Genomic DNA, 12747 nt, shown 5'->3' on the forward strand with positions numbered 1-12747 from the left:
GTAACCAAGATAATTTTCTGTAGTTCCTACCGCATCAAATCCTTCAACAGGTTACACATTCCTCAATTAAAAAATTATTTTATGATGGAAATCATTTACCTTGGTTCATGTGTTGGATTAGTCTATACTGCTCTTGGACCAAAGGTAAAAGATGGATACATTTCACAGTTCAAAAAAGAAGAAATTATCTTAGGAGACCTCTTTCAGATTTTAAGTTCCCACTCACACAAACTACACAAAACCCTTCATCTCCCTAACTTGAAGCACAGCCTCGTATTTCTGCCGTGCGGTGCATAGTTATCAACCAGAACACCCTTCCGTAGTTACGTGGAAGGGCCCTGCCTCCCCCTGGGCTGCACTCCAGCCCCTACGACCCGTCCCTGGAGGGGAAGGCGCCCCGGAGCTCCCCGAGGCAGGGCGCAGGCCGCGGGGCCCAGCTCCGAGGCCGCCATGTCAGCCCGCCTGCGCGGCCCGCCCGGGCCTCGGGCGCCCTCTGGTGGCGCTGCCGGCCGCAGCACGGCCACGTCCCCCCGCCCGCTCCGGGCAGGGCCCGCTCCGGCTTCCCCCGGCCGGCACCCATCGCGCCGCCGCCTCGGATGCTTTTCGGGCTTCCTACAACTAGTAACTGTGCGTTTTCTTTTGACAGTTTCAGGACTTCTGAGTGCCTTTAGCAGAAGTGCGAGTGCGGGGCTCGCAGCCTAGCCCCTCGGATGGGCGGTGAATGGCACGCACACCAACACAACGCGCACACCGAGCTCCAAACCCAGGGGCATTCCAACATACGGCTCGCATGCTCTAACTTAAATTGAGAACTAAAGCACAAAACAACTTCCCAGCTGAGGAACAGCCACATTAAGGAAGGTATGAAATATGAATACACAAGCAAACAATGATCATCCATTTGCTAGTTCCCTTGAACCTTCCTCCTACTCTTGAGTGTTCTCTAGAATGTAGGATTCCAAACTTATCTTGGTTCTCTGGCTTTCTGATGTCTCCTTAAATGAAGACTCCAGCCCTTCTCCAAACAGCTTTCTTTGGAGAACGTAAAACCAGCTATTTAACAAAAAAATTACTTCCGGGCGGGGGTTGTACTAAACCCTACAGGTAACAAAACATTGAAATAGGAAGCATGGCTTGGGCAAAATTTGCATTGAACACTAAAATCTCCTACATTATTTACAATTCAATACATTGACCAAATAGCTGGGCTGCAAACTTCACTTTCCAGAAAACAGAAAAAGTAGAACACTTTAAAAATTTCAGCTTTACATCTCAATATCACCATAAAGAAAATTGTTATTTCCTTCCCTGCTGAACTTTCTCTTAAGTGCCCCCTGCCACGGGCAGGGCAGGCTGATGCTTTTCAGCACATGAGTTCAGAACTGAAGGATTCTGATTTCTGATCCCTGAAAGGAGAGTGATGTTCTAGTACTTTACATACAGAAAACATATCAGACTGAAAAGATTCAACTCTGAAAAGAGTATAAAACTTCATCACCCCCTCTCTGGCAGAAGGCTGCAGATGTACAAGATTACAGGAAGTCTTGCCTTTTTTTCTTTTAATTAACCAAAGTCCTAATTGTTAACTCCTCTACAGCACTCTCATGACTTCCCAAAACTTGGCTGAACAATCTATTGAGGACACATTTTGGATTTTCACTTACTTTACTAATAAACAATATCGCAATTCTCTTCAAATTTCAATTCAAGAAGCACTAGGTCATCAAAACCATGAAATGGAAAAGGATTTTGTATAGCAGGTATCTGAAATACCATCTACTTGAGCAATCTAGAGTACTAGTAGCAACAAAAGTAATTAGACTCTGAGCTCAGGAAAATAGTCTTTGCAACTTGCATAGTTAAGTAGTGAAGAGACTGACAACAGAGCCTCTGCAATCTCCCTTACTGAAGGGTTTAGAAAGAACATGAAATAAATATCTGTCAAGAATCATACTAGTATGACTGATCCTGCCATAGCCCAGGAGAATATAACGCTGAACCTCAAAACCATCCTTCTAGCCACCCCCCACTCACCCTTTTACCTTTTCACTGCATTTTAGTTAGTTTACCTTTTGAAAACACACTCAAAATCAAGCATATTTAATTCAGCCACAGAGCAGCAGATGATCAGACAAGTCTTATAACCTTAAAGCAATGATAAAGAAGGCATTACTAGGGAAGATCACGATCCCGAGGGAAGGCGGGCAAGAAGGACCAACAACCAAGAGGTTGAAGAGTGGAGGTGAGTGGCTGGAAAGGCGTACTGGTACCAGGAAACCACAGCCGTGCCACAGAGCTGCGTTTGCTGTTCCTGCCACTGAGGCAAGAGGACAGGAATAAAACTATTGGTCAATGATACTAAGAAAGTCTGTTCGTTGTGGTACTCATCCAGGAGCAGGATGCTGAATATTCAGTAGCAACAGGCAGCACCAAGGGCTGGCTCTTCCTAAATGGAAAACAAGCCAAGATGCAAGGGCAACCCCAGCACAAGCAGCACCCCCCCAGCGCTGGCTGCAAGCCCCCAGCACAGGGGCACAGCAGGCAGATGCAGGTGCAGGTAGGAGAACCCACTGATAATTCTAACCAAGCCATGAGACAACAATACCCAGAGAGCCCCCTCAGAAACAAAAGCTGATACAGCCAGAAACAGCACTAACCAGACACAAACAACACAGCCAAGGGGACAAGTCACCTACCCAAAGGCCTGATGCAAGGAACATCCACAGCAGAGCTCAGACAAGGACTATGCCACCAGCCCTGAGGCTAAATTGGACTCTGGGGGCAGAGGATGTGGGGGGTGGAGACCCCAGGTGATGCTCATCAAAGCAGTTTGGAATTAATGTCCTCCAGGCCCTGACAGTTACACAGTAACACACCTAATCTTCATCTGAGAGAGGCAAAGTTGGCAAATGAACCACAGCCACAACTTAACAGTCTATGTGTTCCCCTAGATAGTTGTTAATTATCATCAGCTGAAGTTTGTATCCTCCTAAGTGCAGATCACTTCATGTTAAGACGAAATTGGAGTAGAGAGTTCAGTGTAAAAAAAGAAAAGACTCTCTTACTATGGAGGCAAAACCTTTAGGAAGAAAAAAAAAAAAAAAAGCTTTAGTGATGTTCCTGCCCATTTTTGCACAAATAACAATTGTGCTCAATGGCTCAAAAGTACAAGAAATTCTACACACTACTCAAAATCTCACTTTTATTTAATTTTTTTTTTTTTAAATCTAGAGCAAAGCCAAGCAAGACTAATAGGATGTTTCCCATTTACAAAGAATAATTTACAGAACTTTTCACCATGAAAGACATCAAATGAGTGGGGGTTTTTTTGTAATACAAATGATGATCCAACTTCAGAAAGATAAAGCATGCTTGACTTACCAATAATATCACTTCTCATGTACTTGAAATTAAGCTTTTTCTGAAGTACCGTACTGAATTGGGCCTATAAACAGAGCATTCATTTCATTAGTTTTAATAAAATTGTATGGAATCTTTGCTCAATGATTTGGGGATGGAATTTAGCTAAATTAAAATCATAATCAAATCAACGTTCCAAAACCAAGTGTAATAAATTAATTCTTGGAAATGTTCTTCATTATCTTTTTCTAGCAAAGAAATCTTTAATACCAAGAGTCAAGTCAAACAGCCTATAGTTGTCATTCCCTGGCTTAATGAGCTTATCTCTTGTTAAGATGGAGCAACGTTTGTAAGAAAAGGCAGAAGTATCCACATAACGGAACCTAATTGCTTCTAATTTGAACAAAAAGTACTTAACAATAAAAGCACCTCTCTTTTTAATATATTCTAACATTTAAGATATAAGATAGACTCACAAAAGGGTTTATGCTATACCTAACTTTGAGACATCTGCTTGCGCAGTTTGGGTACAACTTCTTAGTTATTAGTCTTCCAAACAGTGCCTGAACATGCCTTCAGGTTAGTGTGTCTAGGACGTATTTCCGACATACAGTTTGCATGTATTTGTTCACCTTGTTTTGGTAGGTAAAAGAATTTAATATATGGATTCTATCCTATTATGTATCATATTATGTTCTGTGCAACATATGGTTGTATCATGCCATGTGGCCTCGGTGCAGAGCACAGGCCCGGTCCATTTTGTTTACCAGCACAGAGGTGGTATTAGGTTCTGCAATTGCCTTTCAGCACAAAAAACTAGGCCCACCAGTTTTTCCAAGGACAGCATCTTTATCTCCAGGATATCAAAATGTGAGTTTGGTCATGTCCCTCAGCACAAGGAGTTCAAATCTGAAATTCCTGTATCCTGTTCCCAGAAAAATGCCTGTAGCAGGATGCCACAGGACAAGGCTGGAAGTATTTCTGTTATGCAGTTGAAGCTGTCCTATGTACATACTCAAAGAGAAGGATCACTGAATAAAAAAGAAATGGTAAAAGCATATACACGCAAACTAGACTGGAGCTCTTTGTAATATTGAGCAGAAAATTCTGGAGAGGGAGTAGTCTTGGGTTCCTATGCCTGCCTCCAATATTGACTATGGATTTTTTGTAACTTCTATTTTAAACTGCAAACATGACCCTGAGAGTAGGGTCAAGAACATGGGACTTCTCTGGCTGAAAAGTGTTACCAAATTAAGCTCTGCACTGTTACTGCTGGACTATTCCGAGTTACCTGACATAGTTTTTTTTATTTATAAGTAAGTTATCTCTGTGCAGTCATGTAAAATGGGGATCCGAGATAGATTAACCACAAAGTTAGAATACACTAAACTAAAAAATAAATAAATAATCTCATTCCATGTAAATAGCAGCATGGCAACAAAATTAACTTTTTTTTTCCCCCTGGGCTTTTTTAGATTATTTAGTTCAGTTATTTATTCATTCATTGGATCTATGCTAGTAAAAAAAATAGTAATTAAGAGATGAATTTATTGTTTAATTTTGCTTCATTTCCCAATACAATATTGTGCTTATGTGTGGCTAAGCTTTGACTGATAAATTACGGAGCAATTTAAAGCAATCTTTTCAACTTGTTTTGCATTGTTGTCTTTTTTTTTTTTACTTGACACTGCTCCGTCACCCTAAGAAAATCATCTTAATTACTTCTGAGGTAAATATCCTCTTTTTATAAAAATATTTCAGATATAAACATATGTTTAACTGAGCTTTGTTCTTTTATTCACAAGTATTTATCTGCAGATTTTCCATCAGACCAAATGGGCCCAAAAGAAATGCTGTCTGAAAAGGAACAAACATACAATTAACAGACTCTACAAGTCCTCATCAAACAGCTGTCTACTTATAATACAGATGAATACTCTGGATACTTCTCAAAAGTCTTGTAAGAATCATGTCAAATGAACATACTAATTTTCCCTGCCAATCCTACATTTTCATGTAACAGTAACTAGGTTGATGTCAAAGAACTGAAACAAAATTATATTCCATATGTCATACCAGACGCAACTTGTAAAGATTAGCATATTTATAAGACAAAAAAAATGCATTGTAAGTAATGCAAATATGAAAAAAACTTTTTATTTGTAAAACCATTTTTTCCAATTAAAGTATGCTTTTCTACTTTTCTTTTACAGGATCAAAGAAATTAAATTCCATGCCGTAGGAAAGATCTGGGAGGGAGTAACACCTGATATTGAGCAGGAAGTCAACAATCAGTAATTTATCCTTTCAACCTGTAACGCCATGGTCTAAACAATAATCCATCTGGTTGAAGAGACAGAAGTCAGCCTGGTAACGGTCACAACAGGCCAAAATGTTCCGAGTTCAAAACTATGTGGGACAAGAATGATATAAATAACTCTAAGTTTCTAACTGAGATCTGGTATTTTTCACATGAGCCTATTTTGGCAAATTTAGAATTGTCTATCTGAATTCATTTAGACAAACTTTTTCAACCAGCACTCTTTATACCCCCCTTGTAAAAATCTGAAAAGTAATGCTAATTGAAGATGAAAAATTAAAAGCATGTGCTTTCAGCAGAAGACCATTTTGCAAAAAAAAAAAATAGTTATTAAAAACAAAACTAATGGATAACTAGCAAACTAAACTACCTTTATTATGGTCATTAACTCTGAAAGCAGCAATAAACTCAGAATATTATTTGTCTACCTCCCATGACATATTTCTCAACAAAGCTGATGGACTAACATGTATTTCAATGTATTCCACATGTATTTTGTTATATTGCCTTTGGTCATAATGTATAATTTAGCTAACCTAATTTAACGTCAATATCAAAATAGCTTGCCAGAGGAAACAGTATGCTAGTTAAATATATACTTTGCCTAGTAGGAACATAACTTGTTATCCAAGAATCTTCACAAAAAATACTTACAATTCTCTGACAAACATTTTCATTTTCAAAATGTGAAAGCTGACTAAAGATTAATTGCACTAACTTTAGATTAATAATTATATTTCTGGAATAAATTATAAAACTCCTTTTGAAGGAGCTGAAGCAGACAGATGAAATGACCCAAAATCATTGGATTGATTCATCAACTACTAATCACAGAAGTACTCATTAAAGTATTTTTTACCAATATGCTCAATATATAACAAGTAAAGGTTACTCTGTGTTTCTAGTACTGATAATGACATGGATAAACTATGTAGTACAAAATTAAGCTTACACAGCTTATAACATAGTACCAATAAGTATCCGCTATCTCAAGGCAACTTAATTTTAAATATAGCCTAACCTACAGAAAACATATTGGCCACTACTATTCAAATAATTGTTAGGGGGAAAAATGGCTAAGGATAATCAGTATTTCAGATAAACATGGTATATATGTGAATGTTTTTGACAGAAGACAACCATGCACTGTTTTCGTCCAGATTCTAAAACGACAGAAACTGAAAGGAGAGAAAGATTATTTTAATGGCAATCAGAAACTGTCTAATTTTCTGTATTTTCTAACATGAGATCTATTCAAATTTGATATACCTGGTTCAACCAACAGCCACCAGAGTAGCTCAGGGTTACTGGGTTCATTAAACCTGATATGGTTTCACCTCAGGCTACAAATGGATACCCAAAAACATTTTAGGCTAGTAAAGTAAAACCTATTGTTAAATTCACAAACATTAATTAGGAGCTTTTCTAATGGAACTGCAACACAAAGAAAACACAAAGCCAGACTTAACTTTATTATTATTATTCCCACAAACTACCAAATAAAATACATTCTTACATTATTTCTTTCTATCCAGATTCCTGTGGAGAAAGACATTTCAACAAGACAAAGGAAAAGGGGGGAAAGAGGGGAACTTTAGGTTAACAAATTCCATAAAAACCGTAGGAGTCAATGGAAGAAAGTTTTGTGAGTCAATTCTTAAATCTAATGAAGAATCTTCAGACAACATTAGCCTGGGAATACAATTAAAAGGCAAAGGAGGAATAATAAAAAATAACTACTGAGAAATAATGACCCACAAAGGTATTGTCTGCCACACATGGCACAAGGGAAGGATGCTTGGTGAAGGGAGAGAATGAGAAACATCAGCATATAAAAGCTTTGTAGTTACTCCACTGAAGTATCCGTACAACTGAAAAAGACACATGGAAAAGGAGGCAAGCTGCCCGGAGTGACTTACAGATGCTTACATATGGCCTTCAGAACATCAAAATCCTGAGGACTTTTTAGTCTGCCACCTGATACTTTGATCTTGCAAAACAGAACTCTGCTAAGAGCAGTGTAGGTGACCCTACCCTTCCCACAGAACACCATGAGAAGCATCAGTAGACAATAAAAATGTCCTATAAAATGATGTGATGACCATTTCATGGGGATATAAAATGGGACCATCTTGTTCAAGTATTATATACTCTACCTATAGCCAATACACTCTAAACCCTCACGGCTTGCCAGTTTTTCATATTTCTGTTCATCAACTAACCTCCATGGTATACTAAATGCTTTGTGGTTGATATTTTTGCTGGCTCCTTCAAGACACTAAAGTTACAGATATATGCACATCGACAACATCCTCAGTTTAATTTTGGAAACCTGTCCAACATGGATGCTAGTTACCTTCAGACAAACATTTTTGATAACAGCATTATAAACTTCCACAGTAAGGAGACTGAGTGTTGACTATTTAATTCAACAGCTACATTGTAGAGATTTGTAGAGAGCTCCTAAGGCCAGAAACCCCTCAGATTCCACCAAGCTCCTATCTTTGAATTATTAACTATGTTTCAGGTTAACTACTACATTTCAATACTACTTCAGCTTAAGTACTGTGTTTCAGGTTAAGATACTACTAGGGCACATGGCAACTAAGTAAATCTGTTCCAAGGAATATTCTGTAACCTTCTGCATTTTCTGAAAACCACCATTTCTGAGTGCTCAGGAAAGCCCAAAATGTTTCATGATTATTTTATGCTGTTACAAGCATCTAATGAACAGCACACTGGGCTAGTTATACTGCTTGCAATGACAAGCAACAGTTGACATCTGTCCTTGCTTCCATAAGGAAACAAAGCTGTCCTACACGTTATCATAGAACAAGTGCCCAGCATGCTTTTTCTGTGGTACTGGGGAACTTAAAACACACCCGAATTCTAGGAAACAGCTACGAATAAGGATGGGGTAGAAGGATTCAACATGCATAATTCCCATTCTTCATTGCCTCCTGAGCAGAACAAAACCAAACAAACAAAAAAAAACATTCCTCCCCTGAAAATATGGCAGAATCAGGAGTCAAGCCAACGAATAGTTACTTATAAACACATAATTATGACAGAAATTGTGAATTCCTGTTGAAATAATTTATCAAAATTAGATGTGATTTTTCTAAATTCTCAAATTGTCAAATTTGATCATATTATAATTCAACTGAGTTTAGTTTCCTCCCACTTTACCACTTTTCGCCTCCAGAATCACGAAATTACCTAAACATTGTCCTAAAAAACTGCTATTTAATAATCATTATTCTTATGTCTCTAAATATTTTGTTTTCCTGCACTACTGCAAGAACTTCCTGACGTAGAAGAGGAAATAAAGATAAGTGTTAAACTGAATACACACAAAACTCTTATTACTCTTATTACTTTTCATATTCTAATTAATATTGTTACTGCTCAACTTAAGTTTACAACATAATAAATGTTTTGTTTCTCTCACACTTAATACTGTAGGGCATTTATTCTATCTATAATTGTTACATTTTTAGATAATGGTTTTTAAGTTCTTTCAAAGTGAAAGGAGACAACATATTACAAAATTATCTGGGATGAAGACATAAAGGGAATTTCACTCCTATGGATAAACAATCAATATTAAATGAATATTTGAGGTAGCTATCTGCTCCAGAAGTCAGAGAAACAATCAAGAAAACAATGGACATCGCTATATTTTTCCTTGATACTGAATAGCCCATACCCTGCAGCATCAAGTACAGATCTGCAATGAAAGGAAACCATTAAAATTGGCATAATATGCTTTCAAGTTTACTGTCACTTATTGATTTTCATGCCATATATATTCTATTACAAATCAAACTCTTAACTGACAGTCCTGTGTTAGTTATCTGAGAATGAAAGTTAGTATCTGAGAATAAAAATTCTTTAATTTTCCAAGACTGTAACTAGTCATAAAAGTTATGTCCAACAAATTTAATATTTGCAGTATCAATGCAGTATTATTACCTTCACCAGCACTTGCAAAGACTTTTGTGCCTTGAAAGAGTTTGCATAGGTTAATTGCCTGGAACTTGATAAACAATTCTGATGATAATTTACGAAGAGAAATAGGATCCAAGATCAAATAGCCATCAGGACACTGAAGAAGATAAATGATAACAGATTCATCTGCCACTCTAGTCACGGTAACCAAATAAAACTCTTTTACATATCTCCAGTCTTAAAAACAATACAGACTAGGGGGTATCTGGGAGAACATACTTGGTAAGTAAATACTCTTTTTGAAAGCGTGATGGGATATGCCACACTTCAGTCACAACACTAAGAAAGATACATAAGAATATTAGACATCTTTAATTTAATTGCCTTTTTTTTTTTTTTTTTTTTTTTTTACATCATGGCAATTAGGGGAAATCCTTTCACTAATTTATTTATTTAATTATTTTGGACTGTGAAATACCTTAAAGCAGGATAAATCTAAATATTTGACTGAGAATGCATCTTTATTTTGAATCTACTGAAAGAAAAGGATTAGGCTTAGAATAGATAATGTCTTCTTATGGCTGGGCATTTACATATCTGGTATAGCCAAGTAAAATACAACTCAAAAAAATCAGTATTGCTGTTTCTGTTTTGAATAGCTTCACAAGCATCTACATTTAAGACTTAAGTAACTTTATTAAGTATCTCACACATACTCCAATAGAAGACTGAAGATTGTGACTGTTATTTACTAACTTTGTGAGCTATCAAACGTGCTAAGCAACATTAATCAAAATATACTAATATTTTTACTTAACAGTACACAAGAAGATACAGTCTCATGTCATATCTTTTCCTGGTTCAGGCAAAAGTGCTATGTATTATTCCTTTTCTGCTTTTGATCTTCTCGACAACCTGATTGTTTATCTTCTTAAGTCTCTTATACAGAGACAAAATATATATTTTTTTAATTATTAAAAAAAAACACATAACTCCTTTGCTTTATTATGAACTTCTTTAAAAAACATACACCCCAGAAGACAAGTATTTGCATCATGAAATACTTACATATAAACTTTTTATGTTTAATGGGTATTACTTCCCACCAGTAGTATGAGTGGATAGACTAATTTCTCAGTTCCTGAAACCTGCTGAAGCACATCCTTTTTCACACACAAAGAAACACATTTGCTTCTGTGCAAAAAATTAGATTAGACTGACATTAAGAAGAGCAATGCAATTTACACACTGACTAAAGAAATTCATTGGGATTAATCTGTGTAACTTTAATATTTATTAGTTACCCCTATAGTATATATTAATTACTCTACCAGAAAAGTTTCAAAACTGCCCCAATGCAACCAAAGCTTTTAAATGCATAAAGCAAAACTATTAAGAACAGTATAATAGCAACATGAAAGTTTAAAGCATAAAAATCTTCAATATATTAAGTAAAATTCACTGGAGAATATTTTAAACATGTAAGCTTTGCTGAATACTACTTAAATTAAAATCACCTACTTTTATACACATTATTTTATTAGTAAAATTACATTACTTATCATATTCAACCAGGCCACAGAAAGCTTAACCTTTCTTTTTATGATACTAGGTTTGATGGTCATTAGTTTCCTCCTATGAAAATGATTCATTGTAATAAGTTGTAAATTAGTGCAAGTCCTAAAATACAGGAGACATGTACTAGATGATCCAAAACCAAAAACAACTAAAAAAGCCAACAACAACAAAAAACTAAGACCTTTTCTGTGCTACATGAAAATGTGATAATGCACTTCACTTTTTACCCACAAATTTAATACCACACTTAATGAATGACCAATAGTGGCAATTGTTCACCCCTTTACCAAGGACTCACAGGGCTTGAAACCTGTTACATTTAGCTATTTCTTCAAAAACAGTAGGTCTGAAAGATCTGAACGCTTTGTTTCTTACAGAACCACTACACACACAGTGATATGAAAAAGCACAACTAATTCAATAACCACAAGTGCTTTGACTCTAACATTATTACATTTCACCATGTAGATTTATGAGATTTAAGATCTCCATTTAAGATCACACAATTTCACAGTTTCTCTCTGTCAATATACAAGGTATAAAATGAATAAATAAATAAACCTCACAAACAAAAAGAGGAGGCCTCCAAAATGAGTTTTTGAAAACAGATGTTGTTAGTTGAACTAAGTTAAGGATGTAGTATTTCTGCATCTCACCTATATTTCTTTTTTTTTTTTTTTTTGGCCCCCCATTTCTTTATCACCACATTGCTCCTGTCAGAAGGATTTGGAGGATCAAGTGAAGGCAACTGAGTAGGGGAGAAGGAACTAGGGGTGGAAATTATTATTAGGACATTTTCCATCTTATGCTCCATGCTGAGAGTCATAGTTCTGAATTGCCACAGAGCCAAAAAAATCTGTAAAAAAATCTGAGTACAGTTATTTAACTCAATGCCAAATGACACAAAACATTCTTTTAGAAATGTTAAAATAACCTAATAAAAAAAAGAATTATTAAAGATTAAAAAAATAACCAGATAAAAAAGGAATGAATAAAGATTAAATAATTATTAAAAACAGGGCAGATACATTAAAATCAAATTTTGGAAAACATAATTATACAGAGCACTAATATGTCTAATAACACGGTAATTTAAAACTTTCTTTTTTCTATGTAGAAGTAATACTTTGTCTATAGAAGTAATACTTTGTATACAAAAATAAGAAAAAATAAAAGATCTTTTGACCAGCAACAGTAATAGGACTTCACAGGGCTGGAACACACTGAAGGCTTTGAAAATTCCAGTATATCAATCACTATGGACAGTTCTTCATATGTACAGTGCATTCTACTTGTCAGCTTACACCATGAGCTCTGAATAGTTACGTCTTGTGTTTTATTTGCCTCCATGCAGCATCTGACCTAGCAAGCATGCGTACAGTTTATTCGGCACGTAGCCTCTTTTCCAGAACCTCAAGGCAGCTGAGACTTAGATATCTGGAAAAGCAACAGAGTTGCAAATTTGTATGAAATCGACATTTGCCTTTCACGTGGGATGTAAGATTTGACTGAATTATAGGAAATCTATATCTAGCATC

At 36.3% G+C, this 12747-nt stretch overlaps 1 protein-coding gene and 1 long non-coding RNA gene across 6 annotated transcripts in view; one reads left to right on the forward strand and one right to left on the reverse strand.

The window, feature by feature from the left end:
* Positions 1-12747, reverse strand: part of SDK1 (sidekick cell adhesion molecule 1) — a 393312-nt gene that overhangs the window by 366642 nt on the left and 13923 nt on the right. Inside the window, exon 1 of one of the 5 annotated variants that reach the window (XM_048061214.2) lies at positions 2697-3070. The exons of the other annotated variants lie outside the window; for them this stretch is intronic. The gene's annotated coding sequence lies outside the window, so the exon portion shown is untranslated. Of the gene's footprint in view, positions 1-2696; positions 3071-12747 lie in introns of those variants that run through there. 5 annotated transcript variants of the gene reach the window in all.
* On the forward strand, positions 612-5713 carry LOC106032070 (uncharacterized). Its single transcript, XR_001204628.3, has 3 exons — positions 612-861; positions 5166-5320; positions 5574-5713. It is a non-coding gene; the product is annotated as an uncharacterized lncRNA (long non-coding RNA).

This window comes from Anser cygnoides, chromosome 15 (genome assembly GCF_040182565.1).
Source record: "Anser cygnoides isolate HZ-2024a breed goose chromosome 15, Taihu_goose_T2T_genome, whole genome shotgun sequence".
In the NCBI taxonomy this organism is placed as follows: Eukaryota; Metazoa; Chordata; class Aves; order Anseriformes; family Anatidae; genus Anser; species Anser cygnoides.